We start from the raw sequence: 25,304 nt of genomic DNA on the forward strand, positions 1-25,304 counted from the left end.
GCTGCAAACAGTGGCCAAAGACCACTTCCTGGTAGTAGGACTCAGCTGTGAAATACAAATCTCAACATTGTCAGAAGTGGAAATGTGTAATCCTGCATTGAGGAGGAGTCTTATTTGAGCACCACTCTGTCCTTTGTATTCCTTAAGGCAGAACCTGTTTAGTGTCTTTGTGTCTCAACCCACTGTTTTGAAGCAAATTTGAGACTAGGATCCCATTATGAGAGTTATCTCAAAGATCTTTTCATGAGAATCCATCACTCTGGAAATCTGTAATGAAAATAACCACTACTCCAATCCTTTTAAACATATCTGTAAATCAAGCTCTTTGAAATTGGTGATGTTCATATCACAGTTACCAAGCCTATATGACATAAATTTTAAGGACAGCCCTGATATCATTCCATCTATCCATACCTTTTAATCAACCTGAATTTATGATCCCATTATCCAACTAAATAATAGACAAAGACTAAATGATTTCTCTGCTTGAGCTAGAGAGTTTTTGATAACCTTATTCTTTATTCATGTATTAGCTGTTTTCATACTGTTCTTACTATGAGTTCATTTCTTACAAAGTTGATATTTTCAGACGTATTCTTGAGGTCATTTCAGGCTAATGGTTTTAGAACAAAAGGACTGAAAGTATTGTGGAATATAACTCCTTTAGGATGCTGAATCAGTGATTGACAGATTATGTAGTAGGACGCTTTCCATCAAGCCATGACATACTGTCAGCCTAAGTCATATTATGGACCTCCTCTATAGGTGGGACTGAAGTCTATTTTCTTAGGATTACTAAGAGAATGGGGAAGCGATCAAGACAAGACATAGGCAAGAATTTCCAAAACGCATACATCTCAGGTGCTCACACCAATTCCTTTTTCATTCTTTGTTACCCAGAGATCTCTTTTTAGACTCTGAAACTAGAAATATACCCTAAGACAGAGAATGTCCTTGTGGCAACTGGAATGAGAAATTCCTCCACAGGCATTTCAAGATGTAGTCCCGAGCTGGTGACACTTCAGTCTTGCAAAAGGAAGTACGTCATAGATGGAGGGCTTAGCCTTACTCTACTTCCGTTTCCTCTATTTTCAACATATGATTGAAGACATGAACTTTCATATTCCTGATTCAGGTGCCTTAATTAATGTCCCCCACAATTATGAACTCTTAGTCTGAAAACATAAGCAAAAATAAATATTTTCCATGAGTTGTTTCCGATTATGATATTTTATCACAGCTATAGAATATTAACTAATACATGGGGGAACTTTATACCCCTGTTCCTCAAGTTTTGAGCCTATTTTAATGTGAATTTACTCCTGAGCATCTTCAACCCAGTAAAAAGCCCCTGTAGTTTGGTTAACTGTGGTTCAATGACTAAATAGCAGGAAGGCTTCCTTGACTTTTTCACAAATGTAAAGAGTTTGGTATGGTTTAATTATGAGTAAAGAATACACAGACTGCAACACTGTGTGTGTGTGTGTGTGTGTGTGTGTGTGTGTGTGTGTGTGTGTGTGTGTGTGTGTAGGAAGATTTCTTCTGGCACTTAATTCATTCACTTTTGTGCCCTAAACAGCAACATGGTCCAGCTTTTCAAGTGCTTGACTCAGAACTTTCATTCTGTGTCCCCGCTGTTGTCCTCCAGAGCACTTCTGACCCAGTGCTGTAACACCAAGGTCTCCTGAGACATGGGCCAAGAAAAACATGCTGAATCTGAGAATCTTTCTGATCGGTGGCTATTGCTTTATTCAATGTTCAGGAATAAAGCCTGAAGGTGATTGGCGATCTCTGTGTGCTGTGGAATGCAACTCGTTTGTTTTGCTGAAGCTCAAGCATTGGAAATTCAACTTCTGGCTGTGTAAGGAAAATAAACAGAGACAATGGCTTTTTCACTCTCCTAAGCAGTTTATCCAGATCAATATGGGAAAGATTGCTGCTTCAGTCTGGCTGATCTGAGCCTTAATTAAGGATTTTGCTCTCTAAGGTTGACACACAAGCCACCTTGGTGAGTACTAGAGTATTGAGTTTCTCTTTTGAAAATAGAGTTAAGACAATGTCAGCACTGCAAAATACAACTAAGTTTTTTTTTTAATTCATAAAATAGTTTTTTTAATTCTATTTAAGAATTGTCAACCCTGAAAACATATATACAAGTAACATTATGAAGACTGTGAGGCTATATACGTATATTTAAACACATCACACACACACACACACACACACACACATGCACATGCACACACACTCACATATATATATATATAGTTTATATATTAATATATATAAACAAATACTTTTAAGCAAGATTTCATTATTTGAAAGAGACAAAGTAGAGGTATATGGGAAGGTTTGGAGCAAAGAAAGGGAAGAGGGAAATTATGTAATTATATTATAATCTCAAAAAATAGTTAAAAGTATGAGTAAAGGTATACCCATGACTTTTATGTTTTATCAATAAACAACTAAAGCCGTAGCATAGCAAAGAAGGCTCGTTTTAATTTTACTATTAATCTCTCTCTCTCTTTTTCTTAATAACTGTTATGATTTGGACATGAAATGCCTTCCCTAGGCTCAAATCTTGAGAATTTGTTCACTCGTTGATGATGCTTATCTGGGTGGTGATAGAGAGTTTGGGAAAAGGGGCCATGGTGAAGGATGTTCACTGAAGTGTGTTTTGAAAGTCATCTTTGAGTGTTGTTAATGTCTCACCTCCTCTGAAACAACCTTCCTTTTCTGCCCCATCCTCTGCCACCACCATTCTCTGCCTTACTTCAACCTAGACCCATGGATTGACAACTGTAAAACTGTGAGAAAAATGAATACTCCTTCCTTTAAGGTGTTTGTTTCAGATGCCAGTGACTAAGAGAGCCACGTTTGGGTATACTAATAGCCTATAATCCAGCTGTGTCCAGCAGTTACCTTTCTAAAATCAGCATGTCCTCGTTTGCCTGCTGGAATTGCTCCTCTTTCTTCCCATGATGTCTTTCTATGCTTCTCTAATGCAGCCTCTATGGCCATTTCAAGCACCACATCCTTATTGAAGATTTCCTTCGCTTTAGAAAATGTTTATAAACACTATATTCCTAAATTTGTCTCATTGAAATTTGAAATGCATTACAATTTAAAATACTTGGTAGAACTAGACTAGGCATTTAAAAAAACACAACTTTTGAAACAATTTTGAGATAGTACAGGCACTACACAAATGTTTTACAAATGTTCTCCATCATAAAATAAATATGATTGTCTAAAATTTTAAACTTGAAAGGCCTAGAGATATAAGCACTGGTTAAGAGCATTTGCTGTTCTGGTGGAGGACCTGAGTTTGTTTTTCATCATAAACATGTTGGCTCACAATCTTCTGTTGTAGGGTATCTGAAACCTTTTTCCTGCCTCTAAAAATACCTAGTGTTTGATTGGTGCATATATATGCCTGCAGGCAAAACACTCATACAAACATAAAGTAAACATAAATGAATCCTGTCATGTCTAGAAGGCACTGTCTTGCAGCAGGCATCTTAGTTTCTCACAGTCTTTCTAGCCTATTTTCCAAAATGCTACTTGAGCCTTAGGAGCTTGTTGTGTTGTGAATATACACATCAAGTTGAGGCATGCAATCGTCAGCTGTACTTCTCTGCTTTCTCTGAGCTTGACAAAATATGTATTTCTCTAATAATCTCCATATGCTATAAAAAGTAGCTTCTTTGATGAAGAGTGAAAGCTTAGTTTATCTGTGAGAATAAGGATGAATATAATAGAAATAGAAATTATACTGGTTTTGGAAAGTGTCAGTAGTGGGTTTTTCTCTGAATCCATGACTTTGCCAAGCATTAATAGTTGGCTAATTTTGCAACATCATGCATGAATTCTATCCTACTGAGAAGAATTTAAGTGCAATAAGAGAGATATTGGTTAATTTCAAGATGAAAGTGCCACCAGTGGTACCCAAACCAGACCTCCATAATGTTGCCAATTGGCATGTCAACATGATGTCGGAAATCCCACATGCCCTAACCCTTAGATGAAGAGTTATTGGCAAGAAATCAACTGCTATTACAGAAAACCAGTATTTTTTTAGGAATGACCACCATGATATGTTATGCAGTCCCAAGTGATAAGTGCTAAACACATATACATGTGAGCAAAGATTTCTGTAGTCATTTCTGTCTGTTGCAAAGAGAAGATTCCTTGATGTGAGGTAAAGACTACACTTATCTGTGAACATAACAACAAATGCTTCCAAACATGAGCTGAACAAAGACAACAGAAATGGACTTAAGAAAGTGGATGGGGACAAGCACATGAGGTCTCAACCCTATGCAAAGAACTATAGGCAACTGAAAAAGACTGGGAGTAGAAGAGGTGGTCTTCCCAAGGGAAGAGCACAATCAGTGTCCAGTGACAAATAGAAGGTCATGAAAATGTACCTATTACTAGCATTATAAAGACTGAAATAGTTATATTTAAAATATATATGTGACTGGGCAGTAGTGGTGTACGCTTTTAATCCCAACACTAGTGAAGCAGAGTCAGGCTCTGTGAGTTCCAGGCTAGCCTGGTCTACAGAGTGAGATCCAGGACAAGCACCAAAACTACACAGAGAAACCCTGTCTTGAAAAAACATTATATATATATATATATATATATATATATATATATATATATATAGTAAAGTAAATCTATAGATCTATACTCATGCAATAGATCTATTGTAAATTCAAAAATAAAATAAAATAAAATAAACAAAGAAGAGATTATGAATTTGAGAAGTTGAGAGATTTGGGAAGAGAGAAAGTGGGAAAGGGAGGGAGGGATTAAGGAAGTACAATACTATATGAAATTCTCAAAAGAATTTTAATTAAATGAAAGTAATACACAACTCATAAATTAAAACTTTAAGCCTCAATATCAGTCACTCATAACACCGGAAAGTAAGTTACAGATACATTCTTCAAAATATAGTTCTTCATTGAATGAATTCAATGGCCTGCTTGAGAAAGGTATTTCCTGGAAAAAAATAATGCTTGAATGAATCTTCTGGAAATCAACATGTAAAACTATTTCTCTTAGAGCACAACATCCACATGATTAAGAGAAACCAACATTTCCAGAATCCTCTTATCTGGTTTTCATAATTATCGGTACTTGGAATTTTATTTCAGCCTTTACAAAGATTGCATTAGCATAAAATGGTGTGTTCTCTGATTTAATATATTCTTTGAAGAGGGAGAGATTCTCTATCATTGAGAACTAGGGTAGGAAATTATTACCTGCCAGGTGACAGACACTACTTTACCCTGATGAGAAACATATTTAAAAAAATGCAAATTACTGAATTTGAGTTGACACTCAACACTTTTAGGAAAAAATTGCAAAATTCAAGCTGAATATTCACTATTAAACTAATAGAGGTATTTGAATTTTAGTAAATAGGAAATCTAAAATGAATGTGTTCTTTTTTGTGACTGCTACCTGCAACATTACATTTTGTCAAATCATGTCTCTACATGCACAATTCAGGACAATTTGAGTCTCTTTATGTGAGAGCAAGATGATGTTTGTAAGTTAACAGTGATACTGTTTTGGAGTACTGAATTGAAACCTAGGAAAAGAAAACCATTTTCCTAACTATAGCAAGTCACTTACCAACTGTGGCTCAGCAGATCTTCATCCTGAAGGTGCTTCATCCCTTAGACACATGGCATTCCTCAGAATGACTCTGTTGCATTCCCTTCACATCATTCCATATAGAAACTTAGGCAAAGATGCTTAGCTTTGACCACAGCAAATTCTCCTGAAGTACTAATAACCAATTCCTCTACGAGAACTCTTGTTTCACATAAACTTTGCATAAATTATTAGCCTCAGAGTTCTCCCCTCAACAAATGTGTTGTATAAAGATTGCCATTTTCAGGTCACAATAATAAGGCGCCATCCCCTGAGTTATGATTAGAAACACTCAACCCCTTCAGAAATAGTTTGTTCTTTAAAAAATGAGGAATATGTGGAATATCATTGATTGAATTTGTCCACAATGTTACTACTGCTATTCAAATAAAATGACCTAACTTACTGGTGCGGACTATGTCATCTGGTGAACCCCACCACATGCTTCCCCCTTACTTTCATTGTGCACATACATCATCACTGCCTCTGCTATTTCCTACACTCTTCCCCTGCTAGGGTGTGTGTGTGTGTGTGTGTGTGTGTGTGTGGGTGTGGGTGTGGGTGTGTGTGTGTAAGGGCATTTAACACAGGCCAATCCTCATTTCTGACAAATGTGACTAATTCAGTCTTCAGCTGTCTCATCCTAATGTGAACAGCAGCTCCTCAGAATGAATTCAAGGAGCACTTTCTTTTATCATTTTTTCTTTTCTGAAAACTTTCCTCCTAATTTGTCATCAATTTTCTCTCATTTACAATTTTCTTCATTTAAGTAATTCAGTATTCTTTTTTAGGGAATGCCTCCATTACTTGTTTACTTATTTGTTAATCTTTCATATGCAGTATTAAATATGGGGTTCATCCTTATTGGAATATAAATTTCCTGGCCAGATGATAAGGGTGCCTACCATAAAGCCCTGACAACCTGAATTCAATCCTTCAGGCCATATGGTGGGCAGAAAGTTTCAAATGCTACAGTACAAGTCATCCTCTAACCTCTACATGAATGCCATGGCACAAAACATTCGTACTCGTATACAAGCACACATAAACACATCTACAGTTATGAGTTATAATTATATTGCTGTTAAAAGACACTATGTCCAAGGGAGCTCAGAAGGAATAGTTTACTTGGGCTTGTAGTTTTAGAGGAATCAGAATTCATGGAAGTCCATCATGGAGGAGAAGCATGAAAACAAGTACGGGCATGGCAGCAGAAACAGGCAGCTCGGGATTTATACTTTAAACCACAAGTACAAAGCAGAGAGAAATACAATACTTATATTTTGAAATGGGAGTCATGACTGGTGATTAGCACTGCATCTGTGGTCTGCCATGTGGACCTGGCTGGGTGGTTCTTCTTGGGAGCTCTCACAACCCTCAAGTCACATGTTGGTGAAGCCCCTCCTGAGACTGGAGATTCTGAGGAGGTTAAATACTGAAGGAGTTTAAAGTGCAAAGAGGTCTGTACTAGCACCATGCAGGGCTTCAGCTCCTCTCTACATGGAGCTATTTTTTTTCTATCAGCACAGCATGGTGGATTTCTTACAAAGGGTAATGCAAGAGGCCAGGGCAGAAGGTCTAGTTCTTTATGACCCAGCCTCAGCAGTTATGCACCAACCATTCTGCAGTGTGTGATCAGTCACCAGGATAACATTGACTCACGGGGGAAGTCACCCCCTATGATAACTATCACTATATCAACTTGAAAAACCTAGAGTCACCTAAGAAAGGAATCTTAAAGGGAGATTTTGGTTGGCCTGTTGGCATGTCTGTGGAGATTGTCATGATTAAATTAATTGATATGGGAAGACTCATCACACAATGTGTACCAGCATTCTCTAAACTCAGATACCTGGAATATAAATGTGCAAGAGTGGGGGAATTAATCAGAACATAAGCAAGCATTCAAAGAAGCAAGTGAGCATTTATGCATTTATTTCTCTCTTCCCTTGACTATGGATGTGATATGATTCACCGCTTGAAGTTCCTGCCTTGACTTCCCAATGGTGGACTGTTACTTGGAATTGTGAGCTGAAGTAAAAGCATCTCTCCCAGAATTTGCTTTTTGTCAGGCTGCTTCTTCTTCTTCTTCTTCTTCTTCTTCTTCTTCTTCTTCTTCTTCTTCTTCTTCTTCTTCTTCTTCTTCTTCTTCTTCTTCTTTCTTAATCACAACTGAATGAAGCAAGGATATAGCCCAAATGCCTGAATACAGGAACAAGAATCAATGAGGACATCTTGGAGGCTGGCTGCCACACAAAAAAAAGGCTTATTTCTAGTTCTCAAAGTTCTGAAAATCTTTTGTTGTCTCCCACTGTCTACCTTCTCTTCATGAGCTCCTAACATTTACTTTTTACCCTTGCAATGGACAGTCATGAATCATTCTTGTATCTTATTATTTCCCAGCTTTTAGAACACCATCACTCTAAAATCCAACTGTTTTCTCCAACTTTGAATATGACAAAAGAATTCTGTCTCTAGATCTCACACTCACTGTCTCTCTCTCCCCCCCCTCTCTCTCTCTAAGTATTTATTGCCTCACTTTTTTTCAGCCAAGCATCTTCTCAAGTAAGTTTTAATTACAATAAACTACTAAGAATAATCATGGTCTAAGATTTTAAAATCCCTCAGTGTCACTAAACAAAATTATTCAGGTATGCATGGCCCAGTTATTAGCATATAGAATTTATTTTCTCTAATAAATCATTTTTGTTCTATCAACATTTCCCTGAACTCTAGCTATTATTAAATACTCACTCATAAGCTAAACATTCTATTCTCCATCAATTTTCTCAAAGGGTGAGACAGCTTATTTTAGGCAAGTCTAAAATTCATTTAAAATTCATGTATGCTGAGTTCTAGACAAAACACTAACCTTTTGGTGTTTGGCCTTAACTTTGTCAAACATAACTTCCTGCCTTAAAAAAGTTTTAAATGTTAATTAAAAACACTCAAAGAGTCTTAGTCAAAAAATAGTCCTGAACTTAGACCTGTTCTCGCCTACAAAATGATGAGTTACAGTAAGTAGCATATGGATTAAATGTCTCTGCAAACTTAATGTGAATTTAAAAAATAGTTAGTGTTTTGAAAACATATCTGCATTTTGATGAATTAACTAGGGAAAGTTTGAGCATAGTACAATGTAAATGAAAGTTAGTTCTAATAGCTTTGCTTATATCGCAGTACCAAGTTTCTATAGTTTACATTTTTTCTTTTTGTTTGTAGACAAGGTCTCCCTAATAGGACACTGCCTTGTATGAAACCCACTGTGTCACTAAAGCAGTCCTGGCCTCATGTGTCTCTTACTTCAACCTTGGAAATACTGGCTTTACTGGTGTGTGCTGTCACAGCCAGGTTATTTTCCATTTTTTCCCTAAGTGCACAAGTTTAATTGGAGTCAAATATAACATATCATCAGTTGGCATAGTTTTTATTAGTAACAATTACTTAATTGGAACTTTACTCACACCACTTTATAAGTGAATGCTGAGCGTGAGTCAAAATCCCAGATTATTAGTCATAGAGATTTGGGAGATGATTGAAATACACCACCTTTGGTTTCCCATGGTAACATGGTTCCATAACGCATGATGACTTTCCTTATTTTATATTTTATATTCTGTATCATTCCAGAAAGATTTTGAAATAGTTCACAGGAAAGAGGTTAAATACTATCGGACTCAATCAATCCAATATAATTAATACAGTAGTATTTGTCTTCTTAATACAAGAATAGAACTTTTCAGTCATTTATTAAACACACACAGATGTTTATCACACCTTGTGCTCAGAATCATATTATGACATACGCTAGGAGAGAAGGGGGGCATACATAATGAAACATTTGTAGAATTCCTTGGGAAAACCAGACGGTAGATAAAGATTGTTTTTACTACATGTAACTACTTTATATAATAAGATGCCATAGGTTTTATCTGAATATGAGAAGTAATAAAGTTTTAAATAAAAATTTTCAGCAGTTCTGGGAAAGAACAGAAGATAAAGCAAACAAATTGCTCCAGAGCTCAATATAATTTGACTTCACACTCATTTTTCATCTGAAACAAACCATTTGAGCACCACACTGATGGGTAAGTCCTCTGTGAATAAATATCAATTTTCCTAAGCATGCTCAAGAGATGTTAGAGATCAATATGGATCCATTTTTTGTGTCATAGTGGGAAATACTGGGTAAATGCAGCGATTGCATGGCAGCATCACATAAAGAGGTCACCTCTCACTCTCTCTTTCACTCTCTGCTTCTCACACACACACACATAAATTTCAAATCCTCTTCGTTCTTTTGACAGATGCACTAAAGAAACCCGATTTATTTACACTGGACCTAATGCAAATGGTTTGCATTTAGCAAGTGAGCCCAAATCCCTTTACTAAGAAACTTAGCTTTAACAGGCCAGAGCAGTACAGGATTAGTGAATCTCAGCAGAGGTGTAAAAATTAATCTCACTCAAGGTATTATTACGAGCATATGTACGGGAGGGATAAGAAATGAATTCATGATACTTAATTCTTCCATGACTATGTTAAATTCCTTCTTTGCATACACATCTCACATTTTGGCTTCCTTCTCCTTCCTTTTAACCCCCTGACATGTTCCTTGTTTGCTAATGGCTGCAGTTAGTGTGGGAAAGGGTGGTCTCCATAAGACTGAACTGATATATTAGCCTCTATTGAGCACCTTGTAATTGAGTCTTATACTGGAGACTATTCACTCAATACTCTAACCTGAGATCACCTCTCCTGGAAATGATTGTCTCCCTTTTCATAAATTATTTTCAAATTCTCCAGCATTGTCTTAAAATTCAAGCAAAAGATACTTTGCATAATTTTGGAACTCAAATTTATTTCTTTTGAAAATGTCACAGTGCCACTTATACTCATCAGTAACTGGCTAAGTTGATCAACCTTAAAGCCCTCATAAGCTAACCCTCTAGTCATATTATGATGGACAAGATCATGTACTATTGTAAGAAAAATGTCACTGTCATAGAGATATAAGTGGTGGAAAATTGTAGGAGGAATCATTTGTTCATAATATTTTAAATGAAACTGCTTTGAATGAGTTATGCATGAGAATCAAACAGCTTCTAGTTCCGATTTACATAATAAGTACCTCCCCAGACCCTGACAGGTGATGGGGATCTAAACTCAGGCTTACATGCTTGTACAACATGTGCTCCTACTCACTGAATCATCTCACATGCCTCCATAAAGGGAATTTTAAATAAATTCCACACTTAATGCGTTTTGTTTACACCTCAGAGCAGTTATTGAGAGCCATTGGTTTACCTTTATCAGCTAACAGTGTGTAAGGAAAGGAAGAGCTATCCTGCAAGTTCATTAAAGGCAGGGACCAGATCATCCATCCTTCACTGTGCATCATTAAAATGAAAAACAAAAACAAAAATGTGTTATTGTTAGTCCATACAACTTACTCTAGCAACCCACAAATATTCATTAAATTCTTACATAAGAGTCAGGCTTAGTTTACACATCAATTTAAAGGTTATAAAGAAAATGGGTTGTCCTGAATATTTGTGATCAAATGGATTCTCATCTTAAGTTATTGGTATATCATAACATTTGATTCTACCTAAAAATAAATGAGAGAAAACAAAAGAAATGACCAAGGATGGGTGAATGCATACTTAGGATTCTTTCTTGAATCCTGGTTTGTTATGATTTGATACCTATTTCCATTCAATGTCCTGTGATTAACTCCATAATCACTTACCATTCTATGCTTAGACTTAGATATTTCAGTTTTCTTTCTTGGATTTAACTCCATTTTTTCAAATGACATTTTAAAAAATAGTCTTATGAAGTATTTGATATCACTGATCTATACAAACTTTGTAGAATATTTTATTTCATCTTTCCCTTTGGGGTTTCATGTATTGTCTTGTCTATAGTTTACAATTACATTTTCAGCATTTGTAAAGGGAGACATATACTGTAGTAAATAATTTCATCTGTATCTACAGAAAAGACACAACTTTCAACCATTTGTGTAGATCTTGTCTGCTGGAACTGGGATCTGAGGACCTAAAAGAATGGGGCAGACTGCGGTCTAATGCTGTAGACAACCTTATTTCAGTTTTAGTGTACTTTTATTCGCAAATATGATACAAGTAAGATTGTTTGAGTACAGAATAACTTATAAATAAACATTAGTAAGCACATACTAAATATTAACAGAGCAGCCCTTTTTCAAATCTTTCTCAGGACAGACCAACACAAACACAATTGCCTGGCACATACTACAGATTGTATCTTGAAAAGCATGAAAGCAATGAGAAAGGCCATATTCAGATTTAGGATACACTGATCAGATGAGTTCTATAACTGTGTTCTGGTATTCAACAAGAAGAAACATGTCTCATAAAATGAATGTAAATGTTCAACACAGGAGGAATGAAATCAAGTCCAAAATAATTCAGGGAACAAAAAATGCACCTGAGGTAAAAGGACCTCTGCTTTTTTCCTGGATCCTCTCTCACAGACCCACAAGGCAATGTTCACCATGGGTCATTCTTTTGATCATATCGCAACAGGCTTGTTTATTGATAATACAGCTAAATATACGTTTATATTTATATTTTATATTAGGTAAACTTCAGTATATTTTAAATGTGTGAACTGGGTTTTACAAATAATATACTGGAAGGTAAATTAGTTAGCAAAACATCTAGCCTTCCTCGCCTTAATAATGGAGAACATTCTATGAGACTTATCTTTGCTCTAAACCCAGTTCTGTACTGCTGTCAGATATGTATCCAATTAGGAGTGGTCACAAATAACAGTAATGTCTAACCCAATTCAGAAAGGCACCATGGAAACAATGAAAAGAGTTAGGATTCTACTACTATGGATATGAGTCAAATCTGTGCATCTCTGAACAGCTTTGAAGACTGATACATCAACAGACCAAGGAAAATAGCAACTCTTTCGTAAGGTTCCCCTGTGTGGTATGTGATATAATGATACAGACTGCAGAGAGAGATTCTGCCATGTGGTTTGTGCTCAAACATTGTGAATTGTGTGCAACTGTAGTTTTGTAGTTGCAGTAACCAAGAGAGGCAGTAAGAGCGGAAACTCAGAGCCTTCTGAGAGTCACATGCTTTCCTAAGACTCACAAGTCCAGTTAACAGTCCTGTGAGGAGAAGAGTATTGGCCAAACAGGAGAACATGAATCACTACAGGCTTGGCCTTTTATCACAACAAGGTAATATATAAACGTGACAAAGCAGTCCAGTCATCCTTTATTTTACATCTTGTATCCACCTATGAGTGAGTACATATCATGTTTGTTTTTCTGAGTCTGGGTTGCCTCCGATTTTTTTCTAGATCCATCCATTTGCCTGCAAACATCATGATGTCATTGTTTTTCTCTGCTGAGTAGTACTCCATTGTGTATATGTACCACATTTTATTTATCCATTCTCCAGTTGAAGGGCATCTAGGTTGTTTCCAGGTTCTGGCTATTACAAACAATGCTGATATGAACATAGCTGAGCATGTTTCCTTGTGGTATGATTGAGCATCCCTTGGGAATATGCCCAAGAATGGTATAGCTGGATCTTGGGGGAGATTGATTCCCAATTTTCTAAGAAAGCACCATATTGATTTCCAAAGTGGCTGTACAAGCTTGCATTCCTACCAACAGTTGAGAAGAGTTCCCCTAGCTCCACATCCTCTCCAGCATAAGGTGTCTTCAGTGTTTTTGATCTTAGCCATTCTGACAGGTATAAGGTGGTATCTCAGAGTCATTTTGATTTGCATTTCCCTGATGATTAAGAATGTTGAGCAATTCCTTAAATGTCTTTCAGCCATTTGAGTTTCCTCTGTTGAGAATTCTCTGTTTAGCTCTAGAGCCCATTTCTTAATTGGACTATTGGGCATTTTGATGTCTAATTTCTTGAGTTCTTTATATATTCTGGATATCAGCCCTCTGTCAGATGTGGGGTTGGTGAAGATCTCCTATTCTGTAGGCTGTCACTTGGTCTTTTTGACTGTATCCTTTACTCTACAAAAGCTTCTCAGTTTCAAGAGGTCCCATTGATTGATTGTTTCTCTCAGTGTCTGTGCTACTGTGGATAAATGAGACAGTTGGTTAGCTTGAACTGTTAGGGAGGCCCCCAGGCAGTGGGACCATGACCTGTCCTTAGTGCACAAGCTGGCTATTTGGAACCTGGGGCCTATGCAGGGACACATTGCTCAGCCTGGATGAAGGGAGGAGGTGAAGAAAGTTGTTATTAGATGGTAACTATGGAACCCCACTCTTTTAACTACTTAACCACCTGTTTCTACTTCAAATTTGCCAACAACGTATAGATTCCTCATTTTAAAACATAATTTTACCACCAGTCTTCCCTCTCTTAGTACACATATATTCCAATCTGCAACTGTCCTGACTGAAGTTTATAACTTCATCTTCAATTTATTTTACGATCCCAGTGAGCATCGGGGGGGAGGGGCATAAAATTGTTGACTCTACCTGTGAGTATATTTGCAAACTGACTAGTTCTCCTCTGCTTTCCACCATTGCTTTGTCACGAGCCTCCGTCTTCTGCTATTCACTACCCTTTTGCTATGTCTTCTTTCTCTCAAACATCTTGGGATCTATCTTCTCTAATACAGCAAGAATAACAGTGACTCATCCAAACCCCAAATCACAGCACAGCCTCTTTCCCTTGGCCCTGTCACCTCATTCTTCTTCTTACCATCTTTAGACTTAAGCATTTTGACCCTTCATTCACTTAAAAGGCTTTGCATGATCTTTTACTTTGACCTCTGACTCTGTCTTCCTCACTTTCTTTTACAAGATTTTATTCCATATCTCTTTAAATATGTTGAGTTGATTCCAATTTCAGGGACTTTGCATGGTCTTCCTTTACCTGCAAAGCTCTAACTTCATCAGTTCTAAGTTTGTTGCTTACCTTTATTCACTTCTGTGTTCAAATACTTCCCAGGGACAGGAAATTTTATATAAATAAAAGCCAAATAACAACAAATTCTTGGAACAGCAATCCAGTGTAGCAAAACCTATCCACCCTACATCCAGATAGCCAATTTTCAATAACTCACATAACACTCTCATATTTTGTGTTGTTAGCTTTTAATATATATTTTTAAAACCTGTCTTTCACATGAATGTAAGCTGCAGAGACATGAAATTTTTAAGTTTATATCACTTCTAGTTGGTATATCTTAAAACAAACTCCACCACATCATAGTATGGGGATTGTGTACACACATATTCAATCACAAGTCATAGCCCTGTGATATATGTACTGTTATCCAAATGTGGATATGATGATACAAACTAAATTTGAATCTTGATTCATTCACCAATGACACTAACGCAGGTTTAACAAATATAGAGATGACTTAACATCTTTAATTTTTCATATATGTAGTAGTCAGTGCCCCCTTTACATAGAACATATATTTTTGTTTCATTGTGCCACATTTTATCACCTGTATAATGCATTTGTTTGTGTTATGCACTTAGTACCTTTGCTTTTCAGAATTTAATACCAAGCAAAGAAAGAAAAAAGTTTCCAAGAGAACATGAAGGATTTAATGTAAAACAGGTTTTGCCTTGGAGTGGTGTGTAAATGATTTCAGTGAGAAATCAACCCCAGACCCTTCTGGTAATTTACTTGTATTTATGACAACACTAATATTAGTGCTACAATTTGGAAAAGATACTATACCTCCAAATCCATTAGTTCAAAGACATAGGTGTGAAACAATTTCTTTCTCAGGGACACCCAATTCACTGCCACAGATTCTCACTGGGTTTCCAGTGGGCAGGAGTTCTGTGTTCCTCAGTCAGGTCATAAATCCTTTCTAAGCTGATGCATGAAATCCTAAGCACTGCTTCAACTTATTTTAAATTTTATGAACTCATTTGATCCTGTCTCATGGGACATTTTAGCTTCTACTTTCCTCTGCTTACAAGATGGATGTTGTCTCACCCACCACAGCTTGCAGAAATAACTGATATTACAGAAGGTTTTACCAGGGAAATAACTGACTAGAAAGATATTATGTAATAAAATAATTTTCAAACACACTATTAGAAAAATTCTTAAAGATATTTTGCTGTAAATGAATATATACTAAAATGCAGAAATCATTTCATTATGTCACATGTATGTGAATATATTATGTATTGTAATTTTATGCTACTTCTGTAAAATTAGGTAAAATATAAACGGAGTAAAAATACTTCTGTCTTTTTTGTTTCTTCTTGAATTCATCTCAACAGGTCTGCTCTGTAATGTTTGGTACCCTTGGTCCTTGTATATTAGGTACTTTTTATTTCTACTTATCTTGCATTAAAGTACCTGGAGAGAATATTTTGAGGGACGATACACACAATCATTTTTGTCAAGTATTGCAATTCTAAGATACCTTGTCTTAGAGAAGAAGGAAAAAAATGAATAGATCTGTAAAGAGTATGTATAGGCATATTTGTAATAGATGAATTTCTAGATACAGCTGAACAATGAAAGCTAAACCAGGAAGAGATCAAGAACTTAAACCGACTTATAACAAATGAGACTGAAATGGTAATGAAAAACTTTCCCACTAAAGAAGCCGAAGTTCAGATGGATTCACAACAGAATCCTGCTTTACTCTCAAAGACAAACTACAACTAATCATGCTCAAATTATTCCAAAAATAGAAACTGAAGGAAAACTTTCAAATTCATTCTATGAAATCAGTAATATTCTAACAACACACCACGTAAGAACATAACCAAAAAAGAGAACTATAGGTCAACATCCTTGATAATAGATGCAATTTTTTTTTCAATAAATTACTTGAAAACTAAGTGTAGGCATATCAAACAGATAATGCACTATGAACAATTTACCTTTTTCCAATAGATACAGGGATGATTCAACATGCCTAAGACAATCAATGTAATAAGTAATATAATTGGCATAATGATGAAAATCACATGACACCTTTGAAAAATACAATAGGCCTTAATGAAAAGGGTCCTATAGTGAACAGGATTGGAAGAACAATCTACAAACTGGTAAATGCTAATAAAATATACCAATAGTCTTTTAAATGGAGAAAACTTCACCAGCATTCTTTTAAAAGAGAAAAACTTGAAGCTAGCTCTTTAAAATTAGTATGTGTCATGACTGTCTCATTTCAATGTACTGCTCTTCAATGTATTATCTGAGACACTAGCAAGAACAACAAGACAGGAGAAAGAAATTAATAAAGGTGCAGTCAAATTATTCATGTTTGAGATCATGTTTTTATACATAGAAGATCCTAAAAATTCTACCATAAAACTTCTAGGAATAATCATCATGTTCAAAAAGTGGGAAGATACAAAATTAACTCTCAAAAATCAGTACCCCTTCTATTTACAAGTAAGAAAAAAATGCTTAAAAGAGATTACGAAAAGACTATCCTTCATGATATCCTAAAAACATATATGTTATAACCTAAAAATGAAACCTAACTAAGGAGCTGAAAATTTTGGCACTGAAAAGCATGGCACTTTACATGAAAACTTTTATTCTCAGAAGAAGGATTTAAAATGACACTAAAAGAGATCAGGCTTGTTCAGGGTGGTATGAACTCACATGGGCATTACAATACAGCCAACCCCATTGTCAGAAGTATGGGTGACCCAACTCTGATATTGTGAGCATAAAAGAGCTATCCGCATTACTCACCTGTAATACATGGGCAGGGAAAGATGTCCTGTCAGTCCCCACTTATCAATGCCTGAGGGAAGTGGGAAAACTGGTCCTGTGAGAGCTGCCGCTGCACTTCATCAGCTGTATCATTCATGAGACTGGCTCCTATGCCATACCTGGGCAACAGCAGAGCTGGACCTGAAGGTGCAGGTCTTGGAGAACCAACCATGGGGACATGAAAGAAGAAGAACTGGCCCTGGCCCTTGCTCACCACTTTGGAGTGAACTTGACAGGGCAATGCAGGAGAATTCACCCTGATGGTGAAGACAAGGCAGAGCTGGAGGGCTGACCAACCCAGCAACTACCCAGGCCCAGAACCAGATTTATTGGTTGGCCCACCCCATTACCAATCCCATCTGTGATCTGCTGGAGAACATGAAAGGATCCTTCCTGTAGACCCAAAGCTGCAGGATTACCACAACACAGGGCAACAGCAGAATAATCAGGAGGAATTCTATGAAGGCCCAGCATGGTTAGTTTAGCAGAAACCAGAGGCCTCAAACCAGACCCATGTCTCTTTGTAATAAACATTTGCAAGTAAAGATATGTGGATAAAAGGGTTTACTGCGTGACTCACTCTGTCACACTACAGCTTCCATGATAAGATTTATTTTTCCTATTCTTCTTTTTTCTCTTAAATTTTGTTGGGGGAGGGTGTTGCAGTGATAAGGACAGATGCTAAGGGAAGGGAAATGAATTGCATCAAGACTCATGATGTGAAAGACAAACAGAATAAATAAAAAGAAAGTTAAAAAAGAAGAGGGCACCAGAAATGCAAAGTGCTCCATGTTCATTGATGGGCAGATAAAGACCATGCCACTCCAAACAATTTACAACTGTCTCCTACTTAATAAAGTTGCCAAAATACACATCCTAGAAAAGATAGAATCTTCACCAAATGGTACTAGGAAAACAGATGTCCATGTTTTGGAGAATGAGATTAGACACATATCTATCACCCCACACAAAAGTAAACTCCAAAATTGTAAAAAAAAAAAAAAAAATCAAACTAAACAACACTCAGTGTGTAACCTCAAATGTGGAAACTGCTAGAAGAAAACACAGGCAGTGCCTACTCAATATAGATACAGAAAAAAACCTTGAAGAACTTGCTGAACAGGCCTCTACCTACCCAGGAATTAAGGCCAAAAATTGACCAAAAGAAAAAACAAACAAACAGCAAACAAATAAATAACAAACCTAAACATTCTCAAAGGAAAAATGTTAGTTGAATGTAAAGGATGCCCATTGAGTGAAGGAAAATCTTCCCTTGTATACATCTGGAACAGGAGTACTACATAGAATATACAAATAATGCAGCAAATAAATAATCATAAAAACAAATGACCCTTGGCCGGGCGGTGGTGGCGCACGCCTTTAATCCCAGCACTCGGGAGGCAGAGCTAGGCGGATCTCTGTGAGTTCGAGGCCAGCCTGGGCTACCAAGTGAGCTCCAGGAAAGGCGCAAAGCTACGCAGAGAAACCCTGTCTCGAAAAACCAAAAAAAAAAAACAAAAAAACAAAAAAACAAAAAAAACAAAACAAAACAAATGACCCAATAAATAATGGTATATATAGATCTGAAAAAGGAGTTCTCAAAAGAAGAAAAATTATCTAAGAAATGTCTAAATTATGTTGAATATCCTCAGCAATAAGTTAAATGAAAATTAAAACTATGGTGAGATTTCATTCAGCATGGCTAAGGTCAAGAAAATAAATAATTTTAGCTAGTAAAATCTCCCTCTTCATACACTATGCAATTAATGTGAATCATATAGATTCTTATTTTCTTCATTCAACTTTTCTTTGCACTGTTAGGAGTTAAATGTTTACTTTAGAGTCACACATTTATTCTTTCAAAATGCTCAGATTGCTGCTGTCTTGAAAGAATGTATTGTCATTCAAATTTGGACAGTTCCTATAATTTGCTGTCTTTGGAATCAACTTCATGGATTGATGGATGCAACCTTAAGGAGGGGATAAACTCGCTGTCTTGATTTATATCTGTCCTCTCATTTGTATCCTTCAGAGCTTTCCACATTGCTCTGAATATATCTGGAGCTCAGTAATAAGTACAAAACAAATGAATGAGTCATATTACATACTGGGATGAATTTCCTTCTGGATTTCTTTCCTTGGGGAACTGGATCTAACCTCAAGCCATAAGTGCCTAAGAAGAACCAGACTGTAAGACTAGCTTTGCTTAGATTTGGAATAAAGTTTGGGTGAAACCATTAAAAAAAATCCAATAATCCTATTAGTACCCAAATATTGAATTCTTTCTGATATTAACATACAGCTTGTAAAAATATGTTAATATTTCAAGTCTTTCACAACATACTTCCCATAATCTTGTCCCCTAAAATCTTCATAACCACCTCTATTGGATACGTTCTTTCTTTTTTATAGTTTCACAATTTGAAAGAAAAATGTAATAAATACTACTCAAGAACTTGCCTACACTATATATTTCAAAGTTATAAATCAAGAAAGGTGCTAATAAAATATAATCTATGTGCTAATTTGTTAAATTTTGATCACTAAACTGAGTTTAAAATGTGTATTCCTTACCATTTAACTAAAATCATTATTGTGATTAAAAAAAAATCAGAGCTTACATTTTCTTTTTCTTTTGTGATAAGATTTCATTCTGTAACTTTCAGGCTGGCCTTAAACTCACAGTGACCCTCTTGTCTCAAATGTTGGGGTTACAAGTTTGCACTAGCTCACCTGGATGAGCTCATTTTTTTAATCATCATTTTGCACTGTATTTCTGGTATGTTCTTCTTATTTAATAACTCCATAACAACCACAAAGAGTAAGTTGCCACATATTTTTCAAGAAAAATGTTGATGATGATTAAAAGTTCAAACTCCCAATTTCTCACACGTAATCACTATGCCCCTGCTCTCCTCTCCTCTTTGCTTCTTCTACTGATAAAACACTATATGGGATATTTTTTACTTGACCTGTCCTGGACATCTTCTCATTGTCCAGTGTCACCAGAGACTCAGCAACTCTCTCCACCTGGGGAGTAACAGGGTTTGGTATGATTTGTGCTTCCTTATTCGAACTTGTGTAGCCAAGATGGCGAACCACATATGCTAAGCTCCCAGCATTTTCAGCCCCTTTTTCATTTTCACAAACGTCATGTCTGGAAGAAGGGTTAAGAAGATTACACTCTCCAGAAAAACAGTGGTAAGCATTCTTGAAAAGAAAGAATTTATTGAAAGGGTGTGTGAAGATCATACACTCTCTTAAAGTAGGTGATACAGGAGACACAGACATATAAACGTTTTGCAATAATTCCTAAAATAATACGAATAATTGTATAGAATTTAGGCAACGCTGCTTCCAAGGGACTGACATTTCCCCTTTTCAAAAGGCTCAAAAAAAGTGTCAAGAGGGCTGGAGATGTACTTCAGATGGCATACTTCTTGTCTATTGTATACAAGGCTCTTGTTTTGATCCGGAGCACCAGATATACTTAGCATGGTGCACATAGCTCTATAATCTCATCTCTGTACAGACAGGAAAATAAGAAGTTCAACCACGTCTTTGGCCACATAGCAAGTTTAAGGCCACCCTGAGTTACCTTAGTCCCTATCTCAGAAAAAAGAATAAATGAAGTAAGCAGTGAAGATTAAAAGAATCTTGTCATCTATTTGCTGCCACAGTTCAGACTCTTAGTGGATTACAAAGGTAGTATTGTTAAAGAATTGGGGATCTCTTTTAGGTGACATGGGTTTAACATGGGAAACACATTGTTAAGGTAAAATAGTTCATCGTAAACTGTTTCATGCTATTACATTAAATGTGTTAAAAGTTCGCTGGACAAGAAATCAAAACAAGCAAATAAATAAATAACAATAAATAATCTACATTGGAAAGAGATAGTGTCTGCTAATCCTTATGTTAAGTACTTCAGCAATTCTTCACTGAATGCAATTTAATGATGTATTCTACATTCTACATTTGCTTTTTTTTCATGCTTAACGTTCCTTCCTAATACAATTAATCTATTATATTCATGCTATTATAGTCAACATCATATCCCTCCTTTTAAATATGCATTAATTTGTCAAACTAATCATGTACTGTTGGGCATTTAAGATGTCCTCGATTTTTCATTAATACAAAAATGTAACAAATAGCCTTGTAAAATACACAGATTTACACTGCTATGATTAGCTTTTCAGAAGGGTAGGTCTTTTTCTCAGTGTTTGTGACAGTAATTTTAAAATTTTAATTATAAAAGCATTATACCAAGATAATGATATTTTAAAAAACAGAATTTATTATAGCAGAGTGACTATTAATTTTGCACATCATCTTCTAGATTCTGTGCCTTTTCACATGACTATCATTAAGTTAGGCCATTTATGGACTGATTTTTAAAATTAAATATTTCTTCAATGCAGTTCTGGTCTTTCTGGAAGAACGTAAATATGACTATTTCATTTTTCTAGAGACCAAATCCTGGGCTTTGCAATGTTGGACAAGTGTTCTTGGTCATTGATATATCACACTTTGATTATCACTATTCTTTTTTATGTATATCTATCTATCTATCTATCTATCTATCTATCTATCTATCTATCTATCTATTATCTATTATCTATCTATCTACCATTTATGTATGTGTGTGCTCATAGAGGTCAGAAGACAAGTTTCAGGAGGCAGTTTGATCCTTTCACCAGTGATTCTGTATATCAAAGTCAGGCATGGAGGCACTTGTCTTTACCCACTGAGCCATCTTGTCAAACCTGATTATCACTTTCTTAACATATGGATCACACTCATTCATGTTTATGTTCCATTATTGAGACTAGATATTTTGGTCTCTTCTGTATTCATATATATATATATATATATATATATATATATATATATATATATATAATTTACAATACCATTCAGTTCTACATATCAGCCATGGGTTCCCCTATTCTCCCCCCTCCCACCCCCTCCCCTTACCCCCCAGCCTACCCCCCATTCCCACCTCCTCCAGGACAAGTCCTCCCCCGAGGACTGCGATCAACCTGGTAGACTCAGTCCAGGCAGGTCCAGTCCCTTCCTCCCAGACTGAGCCAAGTGTCCCTGCATAAGCTCCAGGTTTCAAACAGCCAACTCATGCAATGAGCACAGGACTTGGTCCCACTGCCTAGTTGCCTCCCAACCTGATCAAGCCAATCAACTGTCTCACCTATTCAGAGGGTCTGATCCAGCTGGGGGCCCCTCAGCCTTTGGTTCATAGTTCATGTGTTTCCATTCATTTGGCTATTTTTTTCAATAATTGAGTAAAACTGAAATTTATTATAAGCCACAGTCGTCCTAGGGACCTCCATGCTATATATATATATATAACCTCTATGGTTCTATGGGTTGTGGTCTGATTGTTCTTTATTTTATATCTAGAATCCACCTATGAGTGAGTACATACCATAACTGTCTTTCTGGGTTTGGGTTACCTCACTCAGGATGATTTTTTCTAGTTCCATCCATTTGTCTGCAAATTTCATGCTTTCATCGTTTTTCTCTGCTGAGTAGTACTCCATTGTGTATATGTACCACATATTTTTCATCCATTCTTCCGTTGATGGGCATCTAGGTTGTTTCCAGGTTCTGGCTATTACAAATAGTGCTGCTATGAACATAGCTGAGCATGTATCTTTATGGTATGAATCAGCATTCCTTGGGTATATGCCCAAGAGTGGGATGGCTGGGTCTTGAGGTAGTTCGATTCCTAATTTTCTGAGAAACCACCATACTGATTTCCACAGTGGTTGTACAAGTTTACATTCCTGCCAACAGTGGAGGAGTGTTCCCTTTGCTCCACATCCTCTCCAACATTGGTTGTCATTGGTGTTTTTGATTGTAGCCATTCTAACAGGTGTAAGGTGGTATCTCAGAGTCGTTTTGATTTGCATTTCTCTGATGATTAAGGATGTTGAGCATTTCTTTAAATGTCTTTCAGCCATTTGTAGTTCCTGTTTTGTGAATTCTCTGTTTAGCTCTTTAGCCCATTTTTTAATTGGACTGTTCAGTACTTTGATGTCTAGTTTCTTGAGTTCTTTATATATTGTGGAGATCAATCCTCTGTCAGATGTGGGGTTGGTGAAGATCTTTTCCCATTCTGTTGGCTGTCTTTTTGTCTTATTGACTGTGTCTTTTGCCCTGAAAAAGCTTCTCAGTTTTGAGAGGTCCCATTTATTAATTGTGCTCTGGGTCTGTGCTGTTGGTGTTTTATTTAGGAAATGGTCTCCGGTGCCAATGCGTTCAAGAGTGCTTCCTATTTTCTTTTCTATTAAGTTTAGTGTAACTGGATTTATGTTTAGGTCTTTGATCCACTTGGACTTGAGTTTTGTGCATGGTGACAGATATGGATCTATTTGTAATCTTTTACATATTGACATCCAGTTATGCCAGCACCATTTGTTGAAGATACTTTCTTTTTTCCATTGTATAGTTTTGGCTTTGTCAAAAACCAGGTGTTCATATGTACATGGATTAATGTCAGGGTCTTCAATTCGATTCCATTGGTCCGTATGTCGGTTTTTATACCAGTGCCAAGCTGTTTTTATTACTATAGCTCTATAGTAGAGTTTGAGGTCCGGGATGGTGATGCCTCCAAGGGTTGCTTTATCGTATAGGATTCTTTTAGCTATCCTGGGTCTTTTGTTTTTCCATATAAAGTTGAGTATTTTTCTTTCCAAGTCTGTGAAGAATTGTGTTGGGATTTTGATGGGGATTGCATTGAATCTGTAGATTGCTTTTGGTAAGATTGCCATTTTTACTATGTTGATCCTACCTATCCATGAGCATGGGAGATCCTTCCATTTTCTGATATCTTCTTCAATTTCTTTCTTTAGAGATTTAAAGTTCTTATCAAAAAGGTCCTTCACTTGTTTAGTTAGTGTTATCCCAAGGTATTTTATATTATTTGTGGCTATTGTAAAGGGTGATGTTTCTCTGACTTCTTTCTCAGCCTTTTTATCATTTGTGTATAGGAGGGCTACTGATTTTTTTGAGTTGATCTTGTATCCTGCCACATTACTGAAGGAGTTTATCAGCTGTAGGAGTTCCCTGGTAGAGTTTTTGAGGTCATTTATGTATACTATCATATCATCTGCAAATAGTGAAACTTTGACTTCTTCCTTGCCAATTTGTATCCCTTTGATCTCCTTTTGTTGTCTTATTGCTCTAGCTAGAACTTCTAGTACTATATTGAATAAATATGGGGAGAGTGGACAGCCTTGTCTTGTTCCTGAATTTAGTGGTATCGCTTTGAGTTTCTCTCCATTTAATTTGATGTTTGCTGTTGGCTTGCTATAAATTGCTTTTATTATGTTTATAAATGTTCCATGTATTCCTGATCTTTCTAAGACCTTTATCATGAAGGGGTGTTGGATTTTGTCAAAGGCTTTTTCAGCATCTAAGGAGATGATCATGTGGTTTTTTTCTTTCAGTTTGTTTATATGGTGTATTACATTGACTGATTTTCGTATGTTGAACCATCCTTGCATCCCTGGGATGAATCCTACTTGGTCGTGATGGATGATTGTTTTGATGTATTCTTGGATTCGGTTTGCCAATATTTTGTTGAGTATTTTTGCATCAATGTTCATGAGGGAGATTGGTCTGTAGTTCTCTTTCTTTGTTACATCTTTGTGTGGTTTGGGTATCAGGGTAATTGTAGCCTCATAAAAAGAGTTTGGTAGTGTTCCTTCTGTTTCTATTGTGTGGAACACTTTGAAGAGTATTGGTATTAATTCTTCTTTGAAAGTCTGGTAGAATTCTGCACTGAAACCATCTGGTCCTGGGCTTTTTTTGGTTGGGAGACTTTTGATGACTGTTTCTATTTCTTTAGGGGTTATT

Source organism: Peromyscus maniculatus, chromosome 5, assembly GCF_049852395.1.
Source record: "Peromyscus maniculatus bairdii isolate BWxNUB_F1_BW_parent chromosome 5, HU_Pman_BW_mat_3.1, whole genome shotgun sequence".
In the NCBI taxonomy this organism is placed as follows: Eukaryota; Metazoa; Chordata; class Mammalia; order Rodentia; family Cricetidae; genus Peromyscus; species Peromyscus maniculatus.